Source organism: Pongo pygmaeus, chromosome 3 (assembly GCF_028885625.2).
Source record: "Pongo pygmaeus isolate AG05252 chromosome 3, NHGRI_mPonPyg2-v2.0_pri, whole genome shotgun sequence".
In the NCBI taxonomy this organism is placed as follows: Eukaryota; Metazoa; Chordata; class Mammalia; order Primates; family Hominidae; genus Pongo; species Pongo pygmaeus.
The window spans coordinates 178,869,716-178,894,945 of NC_072376.2; the positions used below are offsets into that span (position 1 = coordinate 178,869,716).

At 36.4% G+C, this 25,230-nt stretch overlaps 2 long non-coding RNA genes across 2 annotated transcripts in view; one reads left to right on the forward strand and one right to left on the reverse strand.

The window, feature by feature from the left end:
• The window catches only part of LOC129035248 (uncharacterized), an 84,396-nt gene that overhangs the window by 48,104 nt on the left and 11,062 nt on the right, over positions 1–25,230 (forward strand). The window contains exon 4 of the long non-coding RNA XR_008502154.1: positions 6,619–6,704. This is a non-coding gene — a long non-coding RNA (uncharacterized LOC129035248). The remainder of the gene's footprint in view (positions 1–6,618; positions 6,705–25,230) is intronic.
• Positions 4,191–16,602, reverse strand: LOC129035249 (uncharacterized). Its single transcript, XR_008502155.1, has 4 exons — positions 16,550–16,602; positions 11,857–12,221; positions 8,190–8,420; positions 4,191–5,096 (listed from the first exon to the last, which is right to left on the reverse strand). It is a non-coding gene; the product is annotated as an uncharacterized LOC129035249 (long non-coding RNA).

Below are 25,230 nucleotides of genomic sequence, written 5' to 3' on the forward strand. Positions count from 1 at the left end.
TGGGCCATAATGAGCTAATAATGTAGATTGGTGTTGTCTAATTAGCATATAATGTGAGCCACAAATGTGAACTACACATACAATGTTAAATTTTCTACTAGCCACATTGAAAACAAAGGAAAAAACAGAAAAACAACCCCCCACCCGTGAAATTAATTTTAATAATACAATTTATTTATCCCAATACATCCAAAGCATGATCATTTCAACATGTAATCAATATAAAACTTATTCATGTAATATCTTACACGTTTTTGTACTAAATATTTGAAATTCATACACTTACAGCATATTTCTATTTGGACCAGCTACATTCCAAGTGTTTAATGATCACTTTCACCAGTGGCTACCAGTCTTAAATAGAGGGCCTGGTGAGGTGGTTTTTCTTTCTCAGATTTACTGAGATTCCTTTGAGCCACTGTATGAGTCAGGGTTCTCTAAAGGAACAGAACTAATAAAATAGATGAATATATAAAGGGGAATTTATTAGGAGAATTGACTCACATGATCACAAGGTGAAGTCCCACAATAGGCATCTGCAAGCTGAGGAGCTGGGAAGCCAGTCTGAGTCCCAGAACCTCAAAAGTAGGGAAGCCAATAGTGCAGCTTTCAGTTTGTGGCCAAAGGCCCCAGAGCCCCTAGCAAGTCACTGGTGTAGGTCTAAGAGTCCAAAAGCTGAAGAACTTGGAGTCTGATGTTTCAGGGCAGGAAGCATCCAGCACGGGAGAAAGATGGAGGCCAGGAGACTTAGCCAGTGTAGTTCTTCCATGTTCCTCTGCCTGCTTTTATCCTAGCTGCCCTGGCAGCTGATTAGATGGTGCCCACCCAGACTGAGGGTGGGTCTGCCTCTCCCAGTCCACTGACTCAAATATTAATCTCCTTTGGCAACACCCTGACAGGCACACTCAGGAACAATACTTTGCATCCTTCAGTCCAATCAGGTTGATACTCAATATTAACCATCACAGTCACACAGTTCTCTAAAACAATTATTTCTTAAGCTCTCTGTAATTTATCTTTACGATTTTAAAATGTATATTTCAGATAAGTTCAGACTCTTTTTCATTGATTGCAATTCAGATTCCTTCAAATTTCTTCCTTTCTCCAAGTAGATGGCTATCTTTGTTTCTCTACTCTATTCCACCTCCCCACTCCCACTCTCTCCCAGAGAAGAATTTTTCATAAATTTAAAGGGCCACACATTTTTCCCAAGGTGCTAAGATTTGCTCCAGACAGATCATTAGGGCTTTCTGCAACTTATCCTACAACCTGACCCCAGCCCACACCATCCTCATTAGAAGGCAGCCTACAGACCATCAGCAAAAAAAGCTGAATTTTTTCAAGGAGAATGCCCTTCCATAGGACAGAGACAACAGAATAAGAATCTAAGGACTATGGGTCACACTTTCTAAAACTCAGCAGATCTGTCTGGAATCAATGTAGTAGACTTGAAAAATCAATTTTTCTTGTTATGCAAATGAGTTTAACTGGCTTTATTTTAAATAGAGAAGATTGACAGTGTTGGATCAGTCCTCTTTATTCCGATCAAATGCGGAGTAATATAAACACAGTATGAGCAGAAGAAAGTTGGGTAGAAAATTTATCTAATGTACACTATATAAGAGTTCTCCTATGAGTGCAATTCCTTCTGCAGAAGGTTGCCCTGTTAGTCTTCTTTTCTTCTGGGTCTGTTGTAGTGCCTGGCACCTAGTAGGTCTCAATAAATATTTGTTGGATTAATAAACAAGATATCCAACTTTAAAAATTTCCATTGTGTGTACTATATGAATAATATTGAAAGGTACTCAATTAGTACAGGGTGAAGAATGCATGGTCCAGCTACATTGCTGTTAGCCGAATAATTGTTAAATTACTGTAATTTAAAAGAAGTTGGAAAACAATTCCCCACCACCAGCAGCCCTGCCCCCACTGCTCAGTCCCTCCCTCATTATCCCACCTCCCAAAATCTACTCACTGAAGAACGAGGGCCTGGCACCTTCACTGGCCATCAGTTCTAATTGGGCACATTCTGGCTGGCAATGTCTGGATGAAAATATTTTGAATATAATTCTCAAGTGTGTGTTGAACCAAACCCTTTGGAAAAGCATAAGAAGTAAAGTGCCTTAAGTTATATTTATTGTCCATGAAAAAACATTCCTGATAGAAATTTTTAAAAGTTTTTTATTGTGGATATGTTTTCATAAGACTCTGGAATACACTGTGAAAGAAACTAATTGTACATAGGGATCCTTTTGTGAAAATAAATTTCATTCTGATTTAATATGAACCCATTAAAACATCTCATTTATCTCTCTTACAATTGATTTTGTTGTGTTGTTAAAAGGTTTTCTGTAGAAATTTGGCATTGCAGAAGTATGTTTCAAATAGGATGGGAAAAACAAATTATCAGAGTTTATCACGGGTGGGGAATATTTACAAATCCTCAACTAAACTTGTAGTGTTTGGTCACACGAAGGCAAAAACATGAAAGAATACCTGAGAAAAATACTTGAGACAAAGAGAGAAGAAATAAAGCTGTTAGTCATGGACACTTCTGATGCATTTTGTACAGGTATAACTTTCTATACTACAGTGTATTATTATTTACCTTGCAGATAAATCCTCCCTTCCATTTTGAGTATTGAAAGGGGAAAAATAGACAAATTATGAGAGGACGAAATATATTCAAAGAGCTCTCATAACCCGATTATGTGTTCTTAAGCTCTCTCTGAAGTTTTGATATAATCAAGTGAATAAATAATTTTAAAAAATCTTATGTAATACATTTGTAAGAGCATATCTTATCGCAGTTAATTTTTTTACAAAATTATGCTTCAATACATGACAGGAAACAGAATTTTATTAGACAACTAAAACCATAAATAAACAAGGTGAGACTGTTTTTACTGAATTCGGAGATAGAGATCTTGTGAAGGTTTTATTAGCAACTATCAGCTAGGCCCAACAAATGATTATGGCGAAGCTTGGAAAGACAGTAGTCCATCTTAACATAGTCAAAAAGCTTTCAATACCAATAAGTGTCAGGGTTCAAACAAACATATATATCCAAAATTGCTTTGCCTTGGGATAAATCCTGTCTTCGTACCACTAGTCTCATGAATTTCAATCTTCCACAGTAAGTTTGTAGTAAGACAAAAGATAAATAAAGACATAGGGCATCCAGTAAAGTCATGGAGCTCTGTGAAGTCTTTACCCTGAGGATTAAAGAAGCAGGTGGTAGAATAATCAGATCTTATTTGTGGGCCCGGTTTTCTCAAATACAGTTTGTGCTTTATCAAATGTTTTCTCCAATTTTCTATACTTTTTCAAATCTGTTTTTTCTCTCTCTTCAAAATCTTTATTAGACTCTCCCTTAAAAATATTGTTTTTTTAAATAATTCAGAGTATTGACGATCTAATAGATTCTTAAATATGCAACATAAAAATAGTTGGATGTGCCAAATAAATTCCTGTATTAAGGTACTATAATTTTATTTTTCACCATATAAAGAGAGCATCATCTGAGAAAGATATTTGGGAAGTAATTACCAAACAAGCTTCCACATAAAAAATGAGGATAGTTGCTGGTCAATCCATTCCCTATTTCAAAATCATTGTGTAATGGATTATAAAACAATTTTTATAGCCTATCTTTAAGAATCACAGTGGACTAATTTACACTCCACCAACAGTGTAAAAGCATTCCTATTTCTTCACAGCCTCACCAGCATCTGTTGTTTCCTGACTTTTTATTAATAATCGCCATTCTAACTGGTGTGCGATGGTATCTCATGGTTTTGATTTGCATTTCTCTAATGACTAGTGATGCTGAACTTTTTTTTCATATGTTTATTGGCCGCACGACTGTCTTCATCTGAAATGTGTCTGTGTATATCCTTTGCCCACTTTTTGATGGGGTTGTTTGTTTTTTTCTTGTAAATTTTTTTTAAGTTTATTGTAGATTCTGGATATTAGCCCTTTGTCAGGTGGATAAGATTGCAAAAATTTTCTCCCATTCTGTAAGTTGCCTGTTTACCCTGATGCTAGTTTCTTTTGCTATGCAGAAGCTCTTTAGTTCATTTGGATCCCATTTGTCAATTTTGGCTTTCCTCAAGGATCTAGAACCAGAAATACAATTTGACCCAGCAATCCCATTACTGGGTATATACTCAAAGGATTATAAATCATTCTACTATAAAGACACATGCACACGTATGTTTATTGCAGCACTATTCACAATAGCAAACACTTAGAACCAACCCTAATGCCCATCAATGATCAACTAGATAAAGAAAATGTGGCACTTATACACCATGGAATACTATGCAGCCAGAAAAAAGAATGGGATCATGTCTTTTGCAGGGACATGGGTGAAGCTGGAAGCTCAGCAAACTAACACAGGAACAGAAAACCAAACACCACATGTTCTCACTCATAAGTAGGAGTTGAACAATGAGAACACATGGAGACAGGGAGTAGAACATCACACACCAGGGCCTGTCGGTGGGTGAGAGGCCAGGGGAGAGAGAACATTAGGACAAATATCTAATGCATGCGGGGTTTAAAACCTAGATGATGGGTTGATAGGTGCAGAAAACCACCATGGTGCATGTATACCTATGTAACAAACCTGCATATTCTGCACATGTATCCTGGTACTTATAATAAAATAAAAATAAATTAATTAATTAAGAAAAAGAATCACAGTGGAATGAGGGGGCCTTAATTCTTGGAGTTGGGAAAGACATTAGAAATAATCTAGTCTGTGTTCTTCATTTTATAAATGAGGGAACTGAGGCCTGCAAAGGTCCAATCACTTTTACAAGATTATACATCTAGGTAACGGCAAAGCTAAAACTCCTCCCTGGGACTCCTGCTCTCTATTCCAGCACTGTGTGCATTATACCATTCAACATCTTCTGTAGTAGTAAAAATACAGGTATCACTGCAGAACATTCCACTTTTGAACGATACACATTCAAATCCCACTATCCAGTATGCATATACAGCCTTAAATGAGAGTCTAGCTTAGAACACAGCAATTGGCAATGTGTTGTTTTCTCAGTTACTTCAATTTCTCTCTATGGAGTCTCCATCTGTCCAGAAAAACATATGTATTTTGATGAAAACCTTAAACTTCTAAGGAAAAATCACTTGATGGCTAATGTTAGATACATTTAAAAAAAAGCAAATAAACTTTTGTCAATAAGCAAGGGAAAGGATTATAGAATAACCTCTCCAAAGAATAGGCTATTTGGTTCCAACCCCTCTCTGAGGTATGTTAGATACATTTTAAAAAAAGCAAATAAACTTTTGTCAATAAGTAAGGAAAAGAATTATAGAGTAAGCTCTCCAAAGAATAGACTATTCGGTTCCAACCTCTCTCTGAGGTGTGTTGAGGTTCCTCTCACTCACGGGGCATTAGACAGTTGGTTCTTTTTCTTCTAGTGCATCACGTGCATAGAGTAGTATTAAAAATTGGTTTGTACACAGGAGTCCATCTTAAAGCGGATCATGTGTGACCTTGCACATTGTTCCCACAGTTAGGTAAACTCCTTCCTCTTCTCTTCCAATCCCTGTGCCAAAGCCCTCTGAAAATCCCATGTGTTATTGCTTTGTGAAACTCAAATCCTGTACATTTGTCCTTGAATATGACAGTAATGTATAGTTTATTTTCCAGATGGAGAAAGTCTTTGTCATAAAAATCAATAACTTTAAAATATATATATTAGTTAACAGTAACTTGGAAGTGATTCAAAGGAAAAATAAAGCTATTTTCACCATTAGTAAGTCCAAGGGACTCATAAAACTTTCAGTGGTGTTTGAATCAAAATACAGGCTGCTCTCTCTTCAATTAATGGAAGTTGCATAGGAATGTAAGATGGTCTTAATTTATGTAAGTTCTTAAAATTTTTAATATTTTTATTATGTATTGCCTTTAGTTTAAATTTCTACATAAAACTAAATGACTGAGGCATATTTTTGAATCTACATATTCAAACAACATTTCTCTCAAAATATTAAGAGCAAAGTATATTAATTTCAGATACCCCAAACTTGAAAATATGTTAAGGTTATGTATATTACTAGTTTTTCTATATAACTCTCATGCTAAACTAACTGATATTTAACTAAAAATATTATTATATTTTAGGTCACAATTTGGCTCCTTAAAATCTAAAAAGAAAAACATTTTTAAAACCTAATAGAAAGATTTCTGAGAATTTTAATGAAAGTTAAAGTGGACTAAAACCATTAAGCTGTACAGGAAAGTAGATTTCACTGCCTGGATTAAATTAAGAGCTGCCTTAAAAATACATATTTTGATATATAAAATATTTTTTCAGAACGTTAAATACATGTCTATAATAACATTGCTTTAAAAGTGAAACCAATTAATTTTGTTTCATTATTCAAACTGGGAAAAATACTAGAACAAAAAAAAAGTAATAAAATAAAATACATAGGTGGTGGCTGATTTATGTCTTTTTTAGTCTTTTAGCTATTTTATATGACTTTCAGTTTAATAATTTAGTATAGTATTACAAGCAAAAATTAAACTTTCTCTCTGTGTATCCGATTTCTTTCTGACCATGCCACTTCCATGTGTTCTCTCAGATATGAGTTAACAAGACAAATGAGCAGAGAAACTATGACTCTCCATGCTGCAGAAGGAAAATGCTCCTAGCGAACATCTGCTTCGGGTAAAGTAATTTAATTGCAAAGATCACGGTGGTATGTTGAGATTTATTTCAAGGGAAGAGCAAGGAAGCAAAAGAGGGCAGTGGGAACCCTTGACACCCTCCTTCCTTATGGAATTTTATCATCAGCGGTGAAGGGGCCAAGAAAAATCTGTCTTCTTTTGCTTTCCTTTGTATCAATTTCCTCTTCTGAAATAAGGAAGTCTAAACAAAATAGTCTGGACTTTGAAATATTTTATATATGTATGAAATATTTTATGTATATCTTTCTCTGTACACACATGTGCAAAACATACACACACACATACACACACACACACACAGTCTAGCCCTTGCCATATTTAGATGTGTTCTCTGGACAGTAAAATCCACCTTAGCTTATAGAGGCTGCCAATTTTCCTGAGATTTCCAAGCCTATTTAAATCTATAGAACGAGCGAATGTCATTAAATGAATCTGTAGGCTCAGGATAAGTGGTTCACCTATATACCTCCAAGACCAACAATAAAAAGCATTCTAACCAAGGCTTATCTTGAGGCAATGCTCATTTAGGAAGTAACATGGGACTAGACTGTGATTTATGGAGAAATGATGGCATAGATACATGTAGGGAGATAGATAAGTTGATTGACTACAGCAGAAATCTGCTGTTGTACAATCTGTTCAGATATCTGGCATCATTAAAACATTTATGGAATAATGTCTATTGTGTAAGTCATTACCATAATTTTTACAGATAGTGGTTGAGATAGTAAATATTCAGAATTTAGGGCATTCATCGGATCTACTAAGACGGACAGGCAGGGAGCACACAGTGGTGTTATAGATGTCAGTAGATTCCTAGGGTGCCCTGGTTAGGTCTTCTCTTTCTCTTCAACTATTCCAGTTGCCTCTCAGATACATACATGAACTAAGAACAACCCTTTCCACTTAGAGAAGTGGAAGGAAGCAAGGAGAGTCTTATGATATCATTTTGAATGAAATAAAAAATGTGGACTCCATGACAAGTCAAGCAGATTCAAAACATGCAAATGAATAGATTGAAGTAGATGCTAAGTGACGTCTCCCAAAACATACTTCAAGGCTGACCAGTGAGTTGTGAGGCTCATCCATGGAGGCTCAAAATGGATCTTGACATGCAATTCCTTTCCTTCATTCCTACATGTGGGTGGTCTGAATGTTCTTGGACCACTTCTATGTTCTTGTATCATTGGAGGTCACTCAATAAAACTGAAGTGCATTGTTGATAGTTGCTAACATTTGGTATGCATAAACTAAAATTAGCATGATACTTAAGTTTGCTAAAGACTTTAATTCCATAATCTTAATATATTTCCAGTGATTGAACAATATTATACAGCTCCTCTTGTACAGGAGCTAATAAATGGTAAAAGTCAAGACTAGAAGCATTTCTCACACTAGCACAGTGCTCTTAGTAGTCCATTCAGCTAAATAATGGGTTGGATCACAAAAACAGAATTTTACATACCTTCATAGTCCAGAACAGGAGGTCAAATCTAAGAAGAAGAAACTTGCATAGGAGTAGAAATTGTACACTTTTAGACTTCATTTTGAAATACCAGATGCAAAGTACAGGATTACAGAGTCTTTGCTTTATATATATTCATGATAAACAACATCACATTTTAGTAGGAATATTGATGAGCTTGACTTTGTGCAGGGAAGGATGAATGGTCTGGGAAACATACAGTTGAAAGAACTGAATATGGAGAAAGGATTTAGAGTAAGTAGTTGTCAGATGGAAAAGAGATTCATTATTCCGTAGGGTTCTGTGGCTTCATTTGTGAAAATGCAGAGATGTGTTAGACAATTCCATAAAAGGGGATGCTTTCTTCTGCATCTCAGTTTCCTACTCTGAAAGAGGATAATTTTATTAATCCTTGGACCAGAAACAATGAGGAAACATCTACTTAGCATCTAAAATCTTTAGAACATGTAGGGAATGATGTGCTGTTCCCAGTTCCCCTGTTTGAATGAGGGACTAGTTTTCCTAATTACTGGAAGTGCTGCTGACTGACAGCTCTCAGGTATCACAAGGCTGTGGAGTGGTACATCCAGAATCAGACACACATAAGGCTGGGACACACAAATAAGCTGCAGGTAGTCCGGATCTTAGAAGCCCCCTGATACCTATCATTGATGCCCCAGTGCCTCTTTCTCCACTTATTCCTGTTATAATATCAAGGACACTCACTTTATAGCGAAAGAAATGAGGCAGTGGGTAGAGGTCCATGGAATCAAGGGTGAGTGTCCCATACCACACCCCCAGAAGTTGCAGGGTTGACCAACCTAATCATTTAGGATGCTGTGTACTCTCTAAATTGATAGCTTTATGATGTTGTGCCCCTAGTGGATAGAATGAATGGGCTTGAGAACCGTCATTCTTTTGTCCTCTTGGAGAAATTTTGCTTCCCTTCCCCAAATCTCTGGGGTTCTGTGCATTTAAATGTCTTGGTTCCCAAAAAGAGAGTGTTTCTAGCAGGTGGCCCAGTATGCATCCCACTGAACCTAAAGCTACACTGCTACCTACACACTTCAGAATCCTCAGGCCAAGGTGCCAGCAGGCAAGATGAAGAGTTACCATCATGGCAGACATAACTGACCATGATCGTCAGAGGGAGGCACAGGTGATGATGACATACAACAGGGGCAGGGAGGAATGTGCTTGGCAAGCAGGTGATCCATTTGGGCATCCCTTGCCCAATTTTGATGGCAAATGGATGTGTGCTGCCAGCTGAGAAGAACATGAGGACAAGAAGTTCACATAACTCAGGGATGAAAGTCTAGGTCATGCCAGCCTGGCGCAGTGGCTCACGCCTGTAATCCCAGCACTTTGGGAGGCCAAGGCGGGAGGATCGCAAGGTCAGGAGATCAAGACCATCCTGGCTAACACGGTGAAACCCCGTCTCTACTAAAAATACTAAAAATTAGCCGGGCGTGGTGGGGAGAGCCTATAGTTCCAGCTACTTGGGAGGCTGAGGCAGGAGAATGGTGTGAACCCAGGAGGCGGAGCTTGCAGTGAGCTGAGATCGTGCCATTGCACTCCAGCCTGGGCGACAGAGCGAGACTCCATCTCATAAAAAAAATAAAATAAAAAAAAAAGAAAGTCTAGGTCATGCCACCAGGTAAACTGCCCAGAAAAGGAGAAGTGAGAGTTGAGGGTGAGCAGTGCCTGGAAGAACTGAAGAAGACAATGAGTATTGGTGGTGGCCTTGAGACCAGTAATGTGGGCTATAGTTTGTCCCATCCTTTTCCTTTTATCAGTTTTTCTCAGGAAAAGAGCTCCATCAGAATCATGGAGGAACTGGTCTCAGAACTTCAATCCCTCCTCAGGCTCCAATGCCACCTGCTATTCCAAGTCACTAACATCTTTCACCTGAAACAGTGTCTTGTCTCATAGGCCTGCCATTATCCACCACATCACAGCTAGAGGGAACTGTCAGCAACAGAAGTCAGATCATGTTATTTTTCCGCTAAAAACAGCCCCAATGGTTTTCCATTGCCCTTAAAATCAACTTGAACTTCATGGCGCCAGGCTGCTCCACAGACCTCATCTCCTAGTAGCTCTCCCTCCTGCTCACGTGGGGCAGCCATATTGGCTTCACTCTCTCATGAGTATACCAAACTCCTTTCATATCAGGAGCTTGCTCTACCCTTCTGTGCCTGGGATGCACTTTCTTCTGATCTTCACACAGCTGGTGGTGTCACTTCCTTTATGTCTCTGCCCAGATGTCACTTCCTCAGAGGGGTCTTTCTAGACACTATATCTAAAATACCCTATGTCATCTACAACCTAACTGATTAGTTGGCTTTATTTTTTTTCATTGTACATGTAACAATTTCTAATGAGATTGTTGTTTTGTTATTAACATGTGATTTAGGTATTACATATTATTTAGGTATTACTGTGAGAATCCCTCATTCAGTGTAAGCTACATGTTTATCTTTATATCTCTAGCACCAAGAATAATGCCTGCCATGTGCTAATTCCTCAGTAATTATTTATTGAATTAATGAATGATGCATATATAATATTTATTAAAGATTGACCAATGAGTGCCTTCAGTGAATTTGTTGCCATCATTTGCAGTGGATTTGCTTGCTTTTCCTTTTAAAGAACAAGCCCAAACTAGAGACCACTCTTAAGAATATTATGAATGAAAAATCTGTATATTTATCATATTTTTTAAAACGATGGTTATTACATGACTAGGGTATATAGTATATTACCCTGAAAAAACTTCCACTCTCCAGCTTACTTTGGTAAGAGTATTTAATATGCCTGAGCCAGATTTTAGTTACAAACTTCCAAATGAGTCATTCTTTCTTTGGGAACATTTATCCTACCTGCTTCCACCACTTCCTCTGGGGAGGTTAATCTAAATTCTGATAATACCAAGAAAGGCAGAACTTAAGTTTTGTTCTTATTATTAACAAGTTTAAATGAGTTCTTTTGAACTTTTCCTTTTATTTGAAACACATAATTGTGACTTTCTAAATTGAAGTCAGCCATTAATATATAATTCAGAGCCTACTGGATGACTTTTCTTTGTGGATACTGACGTCATTGTTCTCTTTCTCAATGGTACAAACAAAAACACTTCAGAAAGTAAACGCTTGTCTATTGTTACAGTAAGGTGCACAAGTATTCAAGCCTAATATTTTCAAGGTAACCTTTTAGGTAATTATAGACACTGTCCTGCCATTTTATGGAGGAGAACTTATTGATTTATATTTTTTTAAAAAACAAAAGGATTTGATGAAATGTTCAGCTAGCCAACCTGAAAACTCTTTTATTTTTGTTTTGTAAGAAGTCAAGCTTCTTACAAATTACAATTTAGATGTTAAATGACATCTCTTAGGAACATTCAGAAATAGAGATAATTAGACAAATAAATTTGGAAATTAGCTTGCAGGGCCCTTGGTTAGGGATCTTTGGGCAGGCATAGTGAGCCATCTCTTTAAAGAAAAATGATGTACTATCTTTAAGAGAACTGAAGTTACCTGGACCAAATCACAGCATGGCTTATCTGCTTCCTCCCTCCCTCCCTCAATGGTAAAATCCTCTCTGAGACACAGAAGTATCTGGTTAAATTTTATCTCAAGATAGCCTACTTGGGACAACATGCATTCACCTACTGTGGTAGACAGAACAATGCTTCCTGGAAGATGTCCATGTCCTTCTTCCTAGAACCTGTGAATATGTTAACTTATATGGCAACAGGCACTCTGCGGATGTGATTAACAACCTTAAGGTGGAGAAGCTAGCCTGGGTTATCCAAGCAGGCCCTATGTAATCACAAGGGTCCTGGTAGGAGGTCAGAAGAGCCAGTGATGTGACAACAGACACAGGTCAGAGTTATGTGGCCATAAGCCAGGGAGTGTCGGCTGCCTCTAGAAGCTAGAAAAGGCAAGGAACAGACTTTCTCTTGAAGCTTCCAGAAGAAACTGGCTGTGCAAATACTCCATAGGACTCATTTTGGCCTTCTTATCTCCAGAGCTGGTAGGAGAATGAATTTGTGTTGTTAAAGCCACTAGGATTGTGATGATTTATTACAACAGCAATAGAAAATGAATACACCTACATTACCTTGACCACAATTTCAGGTGAAGACACTAGTTAAATATTTTCCTGAAGCTCACTCTCTACATTTGGGCATAAGAAAAGCTCTTCAGACTGTGGTTTTGAGGCAAAATGATACAAGGGAGTACAGACCCTCTTCAGCATGTAAGTTTAGTTTAAGCTTAAGCATACTTTATATCTTAAATTTTTTAATGTATCTGCTCAAATCTAGTCTAAATCTAGTGTAGTGACTCTGAGCAAAAGGCATAATTCTAATGAAAGAATAGAAAAAATCTCAAGGATTATATGTGTAGTTTGAGTAAGGCATGGCTTTGTTTCAAATGAAATGAAATCAGATCATGAGATTTAAGATTGAGAAACGCTGACTTAGAGGCACTGAGACTTGTCTACGTTTCCCGGGAAATTCTTCTTATACTTTATTTTTCCTCTTCACTATCATTATGACAGTTTCCTATTGTATTACATTTATTTAGTTCCTTAACTACACCATTGATTCCTCTATGATTAGGATCATGCCTTAATCATTTATGTAATTCACACTTAGCACAGGGATAATGATTTAGTTTATGCTCAATATGTGTTTAATAAATTTGAATTCTTATTCTGGGATTTTAGGATCTTTTGCTGAATATCTATAATTTTAAGATCCTTTGCCAAATATTGTATAATTTTTACCATGCAGATAAAATGATAAGCATTTGGTACTGCTGATCAAAAAATAATTGTTTGGCTCTATTAAAAACTACACACTTGTATCCTGTGTCCAATTTTTATCTCCCAATTATTTGATAAATCTTCATTGATTGTTTTATTTAAAAATTATTTTTTCTAGAATGTTAATGACAGAGCCTTTAGAAATAGTTAAGTTATATTATAACAAGATTAATGTTTTATTTTGTTGGTTGACCTCTCAGGGCTTTTTTCCATTTTGGCCTTCAGAAGTCAACAAATTAAATTATGAAACTATTTCTTCCCTTGTTCTTTCACATCTTTGCTCCCTATTTTTTTCTTTTGCCTCATCCAAGTGGGGATTCTCCTGCCTGGATTTTAACTGTCTTGATTTGTAGCTGGCTCTTTTCTATAATGTACTTATGTCTTATTTTATCTGTAAACTATTATGTTAATCTGAACCCTAAAATCTTTTAAGCAACATAATCACTTACAATGTTATCAATATCTCCTTCAGAAAATATTATTTTGATCTGAGAGTTTCAATCTAATTCATCCTGGAATTGTAAATTTATCTGAGTTACTAACTTTAGCTACCACCACTCCTATCCCTCAATGTCCCTGTTCAGATAGAACAGGGGCCAGAAAGAGTTCTTTTTTTTTTTTGAGACAGAGTCTCACTCTGTCGCCCAGGCTGTAGTGCAATGGCATGATCTTGGCTCACTGCAAGCTCTGCTTCCCGGGTTCACGCCATTCTCCTGCATCAGCCTCCCGAGTAGCTGGGACTACAGGCACCCACCACCACGCCCGGCTAATTTTTTGTATTTTTAGTAGAGAAAGGGTTTCATCGTGTTAGCCAAAATGGTCTCAATCTCCTGACCTCGTGATCCGCCCACCTTGGCCTCCCAAAGTGCTGGGATTACTGGCGTGAGCCACCGCGCCTGGCCCAGAAAGAGTTCTTAATTTCTTCCTTATATATATCAAAAATGAAAATCAAAAGCTTCATTGGTAAAGGTTACTACCCCATTGGAGTTTTAATTCAAGTGGTTGTAATTTTAAAAAATTAAATTTTGTGCATTCTTTATAGACTAAGTTTTGTCTGAAAGTAGGTAACTTTGAGGTAGAGCAAACCAATGCCTCGAAAAGGGATTTCCTTTATTACCAGCTAAAGAGTATTTTTGATATTGATAACAGCTAATAATTTCTGAGAATGCATTTACTTTTTAGAATATTAACTATTTTGATCATACAGAATTTTTTTTCTGCACTGAGAAAGAGAAATCTCTATTCTTCCTATAGTGAAAGTGCATGGCACATAACAGTCCAATAATTTTATCACTTGCATTCATAAAATAACTGCAGAGTGGGAAAAGGCATCCTACCAAAGAGAAAAAAAAAGTAAGGAGAAAACCTATGTTAAATAATGAAATATCTAACTGTAGAAATGTTTTTAAAAGTAACATTGTCCCTTTAAATTTAATGCTGACCACAATGCTTTGTAATTTTCCTTACGAAAACTGGATTTTCCCAGCATGACACCCAGTGCTGGCATCAATATCAGACGCTTAAAAATACTCATGCCAAGGAGTTAACAGGAAATATCTTGGCAAATTCAGAGTCAAAAGGAAAGCACAAAATTGTCAGAACGCATATCGTGTTTCTCAGAATTATCTGTATCATGTTGGAAGTTTTTATACGGAAGTGTGTGTTGACACAAATGATTAAGGCCAGGATTCCTACAATTGACAGGAAAATGACCTATAAATAATGACCTCTGATGGACTTGTCATGCAGTCATTAAGTGAAATATTCTAGTACCAGTTTCCTCTCTTTGGTATCCCAGTTTCCGGCTTCTGTGAAGTACTTTTCCTTTGCGAAGATCACTCATTTTACCTGAGACCATCAGATTTTCTCTGGGCTTTATGAAATGATAATTTCATTTACTCTCTTAGCAGACAGCAATATCAATTGAGTTTCACAGCCTTTTTGGGGCACATTTTTGCTTACATGAAAATTTTTTCTGAAGAACCTCTTATATCTATTGCTACCTAAAATGCAAAGTAAACTACTTGAAATATTGAAAGTTTAGGATTTTTTCAAGTTTAAGATAAAGTTAATTTTTAAAGTCATTAAGCAACTAGTTTGCCTGTTATTTTATATAATGTATTATCAATTTTTCATTAAATTAATACATTTCAATATAATTCCTTGGGAAATGGTATTCAGAAACTTGCAAATGAGATATATTTCAATTATCTCACTATATATGTGTATCATAAATGAAAGATAAATTTCTAGAAAACTAATTTTATTAACCAAACTGAGGACAGTGAATGAAATCACAGTTCACTTTTAATTTTCATAGGGCCCATTCAGGTTTTCTTCTCTTTTGTCATTTCTCCTTCTAACCCAAAAACACCCTATGAACCAGTGGTCTATCTTCTTTCCTTCTTCTTTCCCTTTTTCCCTTCCTTCCTTCATGTCTGTGGGTAAGAGATTGCAGAGGAAAAGTAATAGGTGATAAGCCCTGTCTTCTAAACCCACAAGCAAGATGCATGGATTTAAGCACTTAAAGGAAAAGAAAAATAAAGAATTTGAAACCATGTCACAGTATCACCATATTATATTACATCAGTAAGTAACATCATGGAAGCAAACATATAATTGAGCCTGAGAAACACTTACAGGAATCAAAAGCTGAGGGCTGCACCACCAAAGAGAGAATCAGTACCCTATAAATTCTACATTTCATGACTTATGTTGTTCATTCTAAATGCTAATCTTGGGATAACATTTTTTAGGAGCACTTTTTTAAAGTTTAATTTTAATTTTAATTAATTTATTTTTTGAGGCAGAAGTTCGCTCTTGTTCTCCAGGCTGGAGTGCAGTGGCACGATCTCAGCTAACTGCAACCTCCCCATCCTGGGTTCAAGCAACTCTCCTGCCTCAGCCTCCTGAGTAGCTGGGATTACAGACATGCGCCACCATGCCCAGCTAATTTTTTTGTATTTTTACTAGACAGGGTTTCACCATGTTGGTCCGGCTGGTCTCAAAGTCCTGACCTCAGGTGATCCTCAGGTCTAGGTCTCCCAAAATGCTGGGATTACAGCCTGGCCTTAGGAGCACTTTTAAAATGACCGTTTTTAAAACTCCCACATAAACAATCTCACATTAAAAGATATGTAAGAAAAATAATATATTGATCCTGTAACAAGGTATAGCAATTCAAAATGAGAAGGACCTTAGAATTATTTCATTTAAACTTCTGATTTTAGAGCCAATGAAAGTGAACTTGAGAGAACTTGGGGCCAGTGCGACTTGCCTACATCCACAGAGTCAAAAATAAAACTGGTCTCTAATCAATCAGAATCTGATAGAACATGTTGTATGTTCTCAAAGCCAATTCTAATCATGAGCCTTGGATTAATCAAAGTCCCTGGAACTTGCAATTTCTGCTGTCTCCCTCTGCCTCCTCATACATTCGCTTTGGATGGCACGTGTACCAATCAACATTGCTGTGCGGTTTACACTAGAGGCTGGAGACTATGAGAAGAGGAATAAGACCCAACACCTACTTTTATAAAAGACTCACAATCAGCTGGGCGCAGTGGCTCACGCCTGTAATCCCAGCACTTTGGGAGGCCAAGGCGGGCAGATCACGAGGTCAGGAGATCGAGACCATCCTGGCTAACACGGTGAAACCCTGTCTCTACTAAAAATACAAAAAAAGTTAGCTGGGCGTGGTAGTGGGCGCCTGTAGTCCCAGCTACTCGGGAGGCTCACACATGAGAATGGCATGAACCAAGAAAGCGGAGCTTGCAGTGAGCTGAGATCGTGCCGCTGCACTCCAGCCTGCGCGGCAGGGCGAGACTCTGTCTCAAAAAAAATATAAAAATAAAAATAAAAATAAATAAAAATTAAAAAAGGACTCACAATCGTGAAGGAGAGATAAGACATGCACACATAAAATAAAAGAAAAGGAGAAATTCAATACTTAACAGTGAAGTCTGGTGCCATCCAGCGGACTCTAATTGGAGTCTCTTGAGCTAATATCTTTGCCCCTTGAACTGCTTTGATCAAGGCTTCATGAATAACCTTTCCAGAGCACCTCTTTGACTCTACTCTTTTCCTACTTGAAATCATCAATGGGTGGCCGAATCAGAAAAAAAAATCTAGTCAGCACTTAATACAATATGAACTCTCCTTCCACCCTTCCTCCAGATCTTTTCCTAGGGTTAGGTCTCATTAGCCACCTAAAATGGAAGTGATCTCCAGCCAAATGGCACAGCCCACTATTGCCTGACACACTATTTTTTTAAAAATTTGCCTCTTTTCTCCTGTTTGTGACATGCTATGTGGTATGCCTTCTCTTCATTCTTGTCTATCAAAATTCTACCATCGTTCATAGCGCAGCTTGAGGGCTGCCTTTGTCATAAAGCCTTTCTTGCCCGATCAGGAGTAATCTTCCCATGCCCAGAACAGCTTTGGAAATAAGGCTATATTGGTTTGTAGGCACTTAACACATTTGCCCCTTAACTATACTTCCACTTTTTTTTTCTAGTATAGTGTATGTTCATTGAGAACTAGGAATATCAACCTCAGAGAAACCATAAAATTTAGAAAAATAGCAGTATAGCTTTCTAATAGAAAATCTCAGGAACTAATTTTTAAAATGCTAGTTAAGAAGGAATTTAACATTTACTTGGCCTAACTTGTCTCTCAATAAAGAAAGAAACAAAAAGAGCTCAATATTTTATGAGAGAGTAGGTTTCATTTTTAAACAATTATAATGGAAGAAAATCTTTGATGCATTAGAATAAGCCAAGATTTCTTAGGACAATAAAAGCACAAACCATATAAAAAATTTTTTTTAGTTGGACTTAATTAAAAGTAAAAAGTTTGGCTCTACAAAAGGCACTACTAAGAAAATGAAAAGTCAAGTCATAGAAAAAATAATTCACAATACATATATTTGATAAAGGCGTTGAATTTAGAATATAGAAAGAAATCTCATAATTCAACAATAAAAAGGCAAAAAAAGAGAAAAATATTTGAACAAATACCTCACAAAAAGACATACAAATAGCTAATAAGATTAGAAACAGATGCTGAACTTCATTAGTCATCAGGGAAATGCAAATTAAAACCACCATAAGATACTACTACATATCTGCTAGACTAGCTAAACTTGTAAAAACTTGACAGCATCATCTGTATTGAATACATATAGCAAATAGGACTCTCATACACTATTACTGTGGTGTAAAATAGTAAGCCACTTTGGAAAACAGGTTAGGCAATTTCTTATAGTTAAATATGTACTTTTAAAAATGGACCCAGTAGCTCACTTCTAGGTATTTACCCAAGAAAATATGAAAACATATACTCACAAAAATATTTATACATGAATGCTTATAGCAAACTTACTTGACCTGGAAACAGCTGAAATGCTCTTAGGTAAATGATAAATTGTGAAATACCACATAACGAAGTACTACTCAACAATAAAAAAAATTACTACTATACGTGCAACAGGATGAATGAATCTCCAAATTGTACTGAGTGTAAGAAGCCAGACTGCAAGAAATCCACAGTGCACGGTTCCATTCCATAGTGGCAGAAATCGTTCCCATGTTGAGGGTGGAAAGGGGATTATCTGCAAAAAGGCTTCAAGAAGCTTTTGGTGTGATGGGGGTGTGCTGTATCCTGATCATTCAACTCTTATGACTGCACAGTGTACAAGAGAAAAGATTGTATTTACTTCTACAAAGGGTGAATGTCCCCCTTCCCTGGAAGGCTACTTATTTTTACAGTAATAGATTAACTATGGAATATATACTATTATTTCAAACTAATTGAAATATATCTATTCAGTGAACTATCACAATCTTTTCGAAGTGAATCATACTGAAAATTCACTCATGGTAGCTTTTCTTTAATTGCAACACAGCAGAAAATGAAAGAGAGATATTCCAAAATTCATTTCCCAAAATTCTTGGGGCTAGATATGCTCTGGTATTCAGAATTATTTGGATTTTAGAATAATAATGTGGTGCATGTATTATACCCCATCTGTAGCAACCCTTAATTAATATATTAATACTTTTGTTGTGAAACACATGAAAATTCATACAAAGTAAGTTAAATTAAGACTATTTATAGCCTCATGTCAGTTCAGAGCATGTTTTTTAGCCAAATAAGTTCTAATAACACAGTTACCCAAATCTTCAGTTTGGATTTGGGAATTGCAAGTAAGGAAATGTGGACCTGTTTTAAACAATCAATTTATCATTGATTATTAAAATGGTTCAATAGAGAACATGCTTGCCATGTTCCAAGGTTATATACATGGTTGTGATGAACTGGAACTGTTGTCAAGCATAGGAATCTTGGCTCATACTAAATTCATGGCATTATTCTTTGAGCGGGGAAATTTAATCCCAGACGAAGACAGAGTTTTTGGTTTCAGTGGACTTACAATGAGGATAAAGTAACATTTCTTTGACTTGAATGAAACATCCTTTTACTTTTATTTTCATTTTAAAATGTATACCCATAACACAAAACTATATGAAATGATGGATCTCTTTATACAAAATACAGTTTTCCCATTAAAATGAAAAATCGAAAAGTTTAACATGGAACTGAAGACTAAATTTTAGTCTTAAATATTACATTTTTTCACTTGAATCATTGCTTAGTTCTCATTCAACCAGGCCTGATAACTTCTATGTCCTGGCCATGCTTATAGGCACAGGTGTGTGTATGGACATCTGTCTCCATGTCCTAAGGAAACTCTGATAGACATGGTATAAAATGGAGGTAATGTGATACAGTACAAAGAGCATGAAGATGGGGGTTAGTCTCAGATTCTAAGTTCTCTCTTAAAAACCTATGACTGCAAATAATTCAGCTGTTCTGAACCTAAGTTTTGCCAACTATAATTGAGATCTGTAAATAAAACTTTTTAGAATTGTTTTTAAGATTTCATAAGATACTGTCAAGCATTAAATACAGAGTAGGCACTTGATAAGTGGTAATTATAGTGAGTTTATTTTAGTGTTAATAAACTTTAACAGACAAATCTATGGTTAAAAAGAGAAGTATATAATTGTGTTAGAGATTGGCTTAAACTTCATCTTATGAAAATGTTATTCATTTCTACCTATAAAACTATTACAAATTTCCACCACTGGAATTTGGCAAGAGATATGTTTGATAGTGTTTGATGAAACTACACACGACCAACTGACTTACAACATCCCTTATAAAACCCATGGTCAGGAATCACAATCCAACTAGTGTAAAGAAAGCTCAGAATTATAGAAGAAAAAAATTACAGGAGAAAAAAATGCATTCAATAGGAAAGATGTAAACTGTAACCAGTGATGCTCAAAAATTGAAGCTCTGATTCAATTTTGACATAGCGAATGAAGTTGGACTCATTTTATGAAAGCTTGGCTATATTATCTGATGAGGCAAATGAGGAAAGAAGGTGTTTTATTGCAAAAACATTAACTGTAAACAATCAACCAGAATCCATTAAGCTGTTTATTCTTGAAATCATTCTTTCAGATTGATTACTTAAGTATCAAATGCAATAAAGCAACCAACTTTTTCTTCTTTTATTTATTTGTTTTTTTACTACTTAGTTCTTATGGGAAATTCTATCCAGGTCATCATAACACAATTGAAAACAACTGATAATGAAAAGAATGCTAATTGGTTTCCTCTCTCTCTTATCACTGATCCGTACACAGTAAGTAATTCTTCCACATTCTTCCTCCTGTTTGTATCCAACTTTTCTATATATCTAGACGTTAACATTTTTTTGGAAGAAATCATGAACCAACAAAGCAATGCACGGCATTGATAAGCTATGTTAAATAGTAGACAGTGCAATGGAATAGAAATAGTGTGTTTAAAGTCATTAGACCAAATATTTATTGGGCAAGCACTAACACAAGAGCCAAGGTTAAAAAAATGATACCCAGGCTTTGGCTTTGGGAACCCAGAGTCTAGTAGGGGAGATATATAAATACACAAATACAGCACAGAACAATACATGTAATAACAGACTGTAGCCAAAGTAATAAACATTTAGACAAATAATAAACAGGCTGGCCCACAGAGACAGGGCCATTACGCTACTCAAAGCCTTGTGTTCTGCTCTGCAACTTCTGTGACTAAATCAAATCATCTTAAGTTGGGTCAGCCAAAAGCTGTCTACCATTCCAGTCCTTCACTCCCACCTCCTTCAAAAAGACTACTGGTAGGACTACATTCCTGAATTCTCAGGCCTTTAATTCCTGTTTAATCCAGCCAATATCCAAAGTTTCAGTGACCTCCTTTTTAAAAAAAAATAGTATTAATATAATCTATGTGCCACATTTTCTTTATCCAGCCTATCATTGATGGGCATTTGGTTTGGTTCCAAGTCTTTGCTATTGTAAATAGCGCTGCAATAAACGTACATGACCATGACCAAACCATAACCGTAACCATGATTATAACCATTACGATAACCATGACCATAACCATGACCATAACCATAACCATAACCATAACCATAACCATAACCATAACCATAACCATAATGCTTCTTATCTTTACTGCCCTCCTCTTCAGCTTGGATTCCACGGTCCATTTTTTCAATTACTCTTTTCTTTCCTCTGAACTCCAATTTCCTCTGCCTTTTCATTGCCTTTATTTAGCAAAACTAAACACTAAAGCAATCAATTTTCTGTATTTTAGAATGACACTTAAGGAAATAATAGCAGGACAAAGTAACACTATAAATTTATCATTATCGTCTAGGTCATTAGCAGTGCCTGCATAGCCCAGTATATTTCTCACTCACTAGCCTCAATTATTCACACTTTTCTCAACTTTTTCTCACCCTCAATTTACACCATGCCAGACCCACCATTTTTCAGACCCAGATGAATTCACTTTCTAAAAGAGAGAAATAGAAGGTATCATATGGATATACTCTTAATTCCCTTAATTGGATAGCATTTGCACTCATCCTGTTATTCTCTTGTTCAAAGAGGAGAAACATTGTCCCCTCTCCTGTTTAAGATCAGTCCTTTCACAACTGCCCTAAATTCAATTCCTTCCCACCCTCCCAGGGAGCATGCAAAGTCAATTGTCTCTTTTCTCTCCTGTGTAATTAATCCCCTTCTTTCTCAAATGGCTTCTTTCTGTGAACATTTAAAAACTTCTTTTCATTTTTAAAACAAAACAATATAAATGCAACTTTCCTTGAACCCAATTTTACCCCTATCATCTTCTGTTTCTTGACTGTGACAGTCAAATTTCTTGAGTATCCAAAGTACATCTGTCCTCTTTTTAACTCCGCATTCTCTCCTCATCAGACTCTAGTCTGCCTTATGAACTTAAGTACTATGTACTTACATGCTCCACTGACAAATCTCTTACTACCATCAACAATGACCTCCCTGCCACTCAATCCAAAAAGCAGTTTTCTATTCCTTGGCCTGGTTTTCTCTGAGTAGTGCTGATCCTTTTGGGTTAGAAGTTAATATAAAGTAGTAGTTAAAACTGGACTCTGGAGTCAGATGGACGGGGATGCTTGCTGGATCTGCCAAGTACTAGCTGGGATCTCAAGCAATTAATTAAAATTTCTTTGTCCCTCTGTTTTCTTCCATGTAAAAGAGAAATACCTGTAATAATAGTATCTTTTCCTATGACTGACATAAGAATACAATAAATATTTGTGAATTTCTTTGAACATAGCCTGATACCTACTACATTCTCAATAATGTCACTTTAATTTTATTGACACACTCCTTCCCTCTTGAATAACTCTATTCTTAGTTTCCCAAACTTCACACTCTGTTCGTTTTGGTAGAATGACTATTTATGACTGCACTGGAGACCATACAAAAGGAAAACAATATGCTCAGGAGTTTAACAATGTCAACTAAAATAGAAAGCCTCTCTGTGATCCTAAAAAATCTCTTGCTTTTGTACATATGAATTTATTTTTGTTTGTATGTACCAGGGTAGATATGGCTAAAAATTAAACTCAACATTTAAGTATCTGCGTTAGTATAGAATCACCCTGTAAGAGGTATTCACAGACTTTCCAAGTTTCGTAAGTGGAAAATTAGGGCATTGATTATGAAGAGATAGAAATATTTAGGTACGCATGCATAAAAGTGAAAATTGTGAATCTACTTTAAGCATTCTTTCAGGGGGCTGCTTATTTTCTTTAAGGCCTATTCCTATCACCCTTATTGTGTCTAGACCTATAGCTAGAGAAATCTGAGTCCATTTCAAGAGAGACAAGTGAATAATCCAAGCTAGGAAGAAACAGGTTATACTCCAAAGATAGCAATATTATTCTAAATTATATTGGCATAAACCTAGGGGAGCTACATGGGAATAAATTAGTAGGGTGTTAAACCAAGGAGCATAACACACAACATTGGATCAGGCCAAATTAATCAACGCAGGTGCACTTATTCCAGATTTAATATGGTAGGTTGGACAGATAAGAGTGTTCTCTTTGTGACTTCTTTCTTTCTACATGTCTTAAGGTCCAGCCCTGCTTCCTATTAGCACCCTAGACAATATTACCAATACTTGGTTTTATATACTATTTATTTTCCAATAACCTCAAATATATATATCCCACTGCTGTTTTTTTCTCTGAGTCCTAGACCTTTAGATTTCAAAGAATCTTCTCAAAATCTCCATTTGGATATTTGAGAGAGAGAAATTTTAAAATCCATACATCCAAAAATAAACTCATCATTCCTCTCCTAAAGATGGACATCCTAGAGTGCTCCTCTCCTACAAATGGCTAGACTATCCACCCATTCACGTAAGTGAGAAAACTAGGATTGACTCTTGTCACTTCCTTCATCTTCACTGCCAATAACCAACCACCAAGTCTTGCTGTTTTACCTACTAACAGCTTTCTAAGTCATTCACTGTTCTTATTTTCACATTTCCTCATTCCTCAAAGATTTCAGCACCTGAAACACTATCACTCTTTTCAACATGTGATATCTGTGTAGATTATCTGTCGATATCTTGGACTCTAAATTCCTTGGCAGTCTGTCTCCCAGTGATCTTTCTTGTACCCTATCCCAGATGCTAACATTCAGGGTCATGCTGTCATCTTTGTCAATGGCAGCCATGAAGTTCCTCCAAATTTTCAATTTCAAGCATCACATTCTCCAACTAACACCTCCTGCTTTGCCTGCCAATGCTTACTAGAATGGAACTCAAATAATTATTTCACCAATCTGGTGCCCCAGCACATCAATCCTAATAACTCTTTTCTCTCCTCATGTCCTCTCCTTTCTCCTTACCCAGCTTAAATTCATGGCCAGTCCTTCTAATTATTCTTTGAACCTGCTCTGAACCCCTTTGCCTTTCTCTCACTTTTGTGGTACTTTTCGCAAAGCAACAACCTTTTTAAATTATTTGCCTAGTCTCTGCTTGCATCAACACAGATTCTCTCTCCTTTTCACAGAGATTGGCTAAAACAGTTCACCAAACCTATTTTCCTTTCCTTTTTGGTACAAGGCTAAACGATGTTTCCTGGCTTCTGTTCACCTAAGGTGCAGCCGTGACATTGAATTTTAGCCAAGACAATGTGAGTAGAAATGATGCATACTACTTCTAGGACTGGCATAAAAAAAATTTATTGAAATCTTGCATTTTCTCCCATCCTCAATTTTCCAACTGGGTATCATCAATTCCCAGGACAAACTTGAAAAACACATGTTGAGTTTCTATTGGCCAAGATCACTGAAAGACTCAGTTGTATAATCTAGGAGTTCATCCTCACTATGTCCCATTACCTATTAGGCTTTATGTTACTAGAATAGAAATTTCTGTTGTATTAGGTTACTAAGATTTCAGGATTTATCTGTCACAGCAGCTAGCATTACCTTAACAAAACCACTGTAGAGCTAAGCACACTCAGCTGCTAGTTGGTCTAACTTTTAAATTCATAATCACTGATCTTAATTGTTTCCCAGCATGAACACTAGAGTCTTCTAATCAGTCTCCTACTCTCCTAGATAAGAGTTCATACTTTTTACTCTTTCCTTGAAACTCACATCTGAATGTCTACAAATCCCATCATTAATACCTTCAAAATATATACAGAATGTAACCACTTCTTTACCCCCATCTATTTTGATTGAAATAGCCTCCTAGCTGGTCGGTCCCTCAGTCAATTCCAACACAACAGCCAGGGTGATGCTACCAGAAT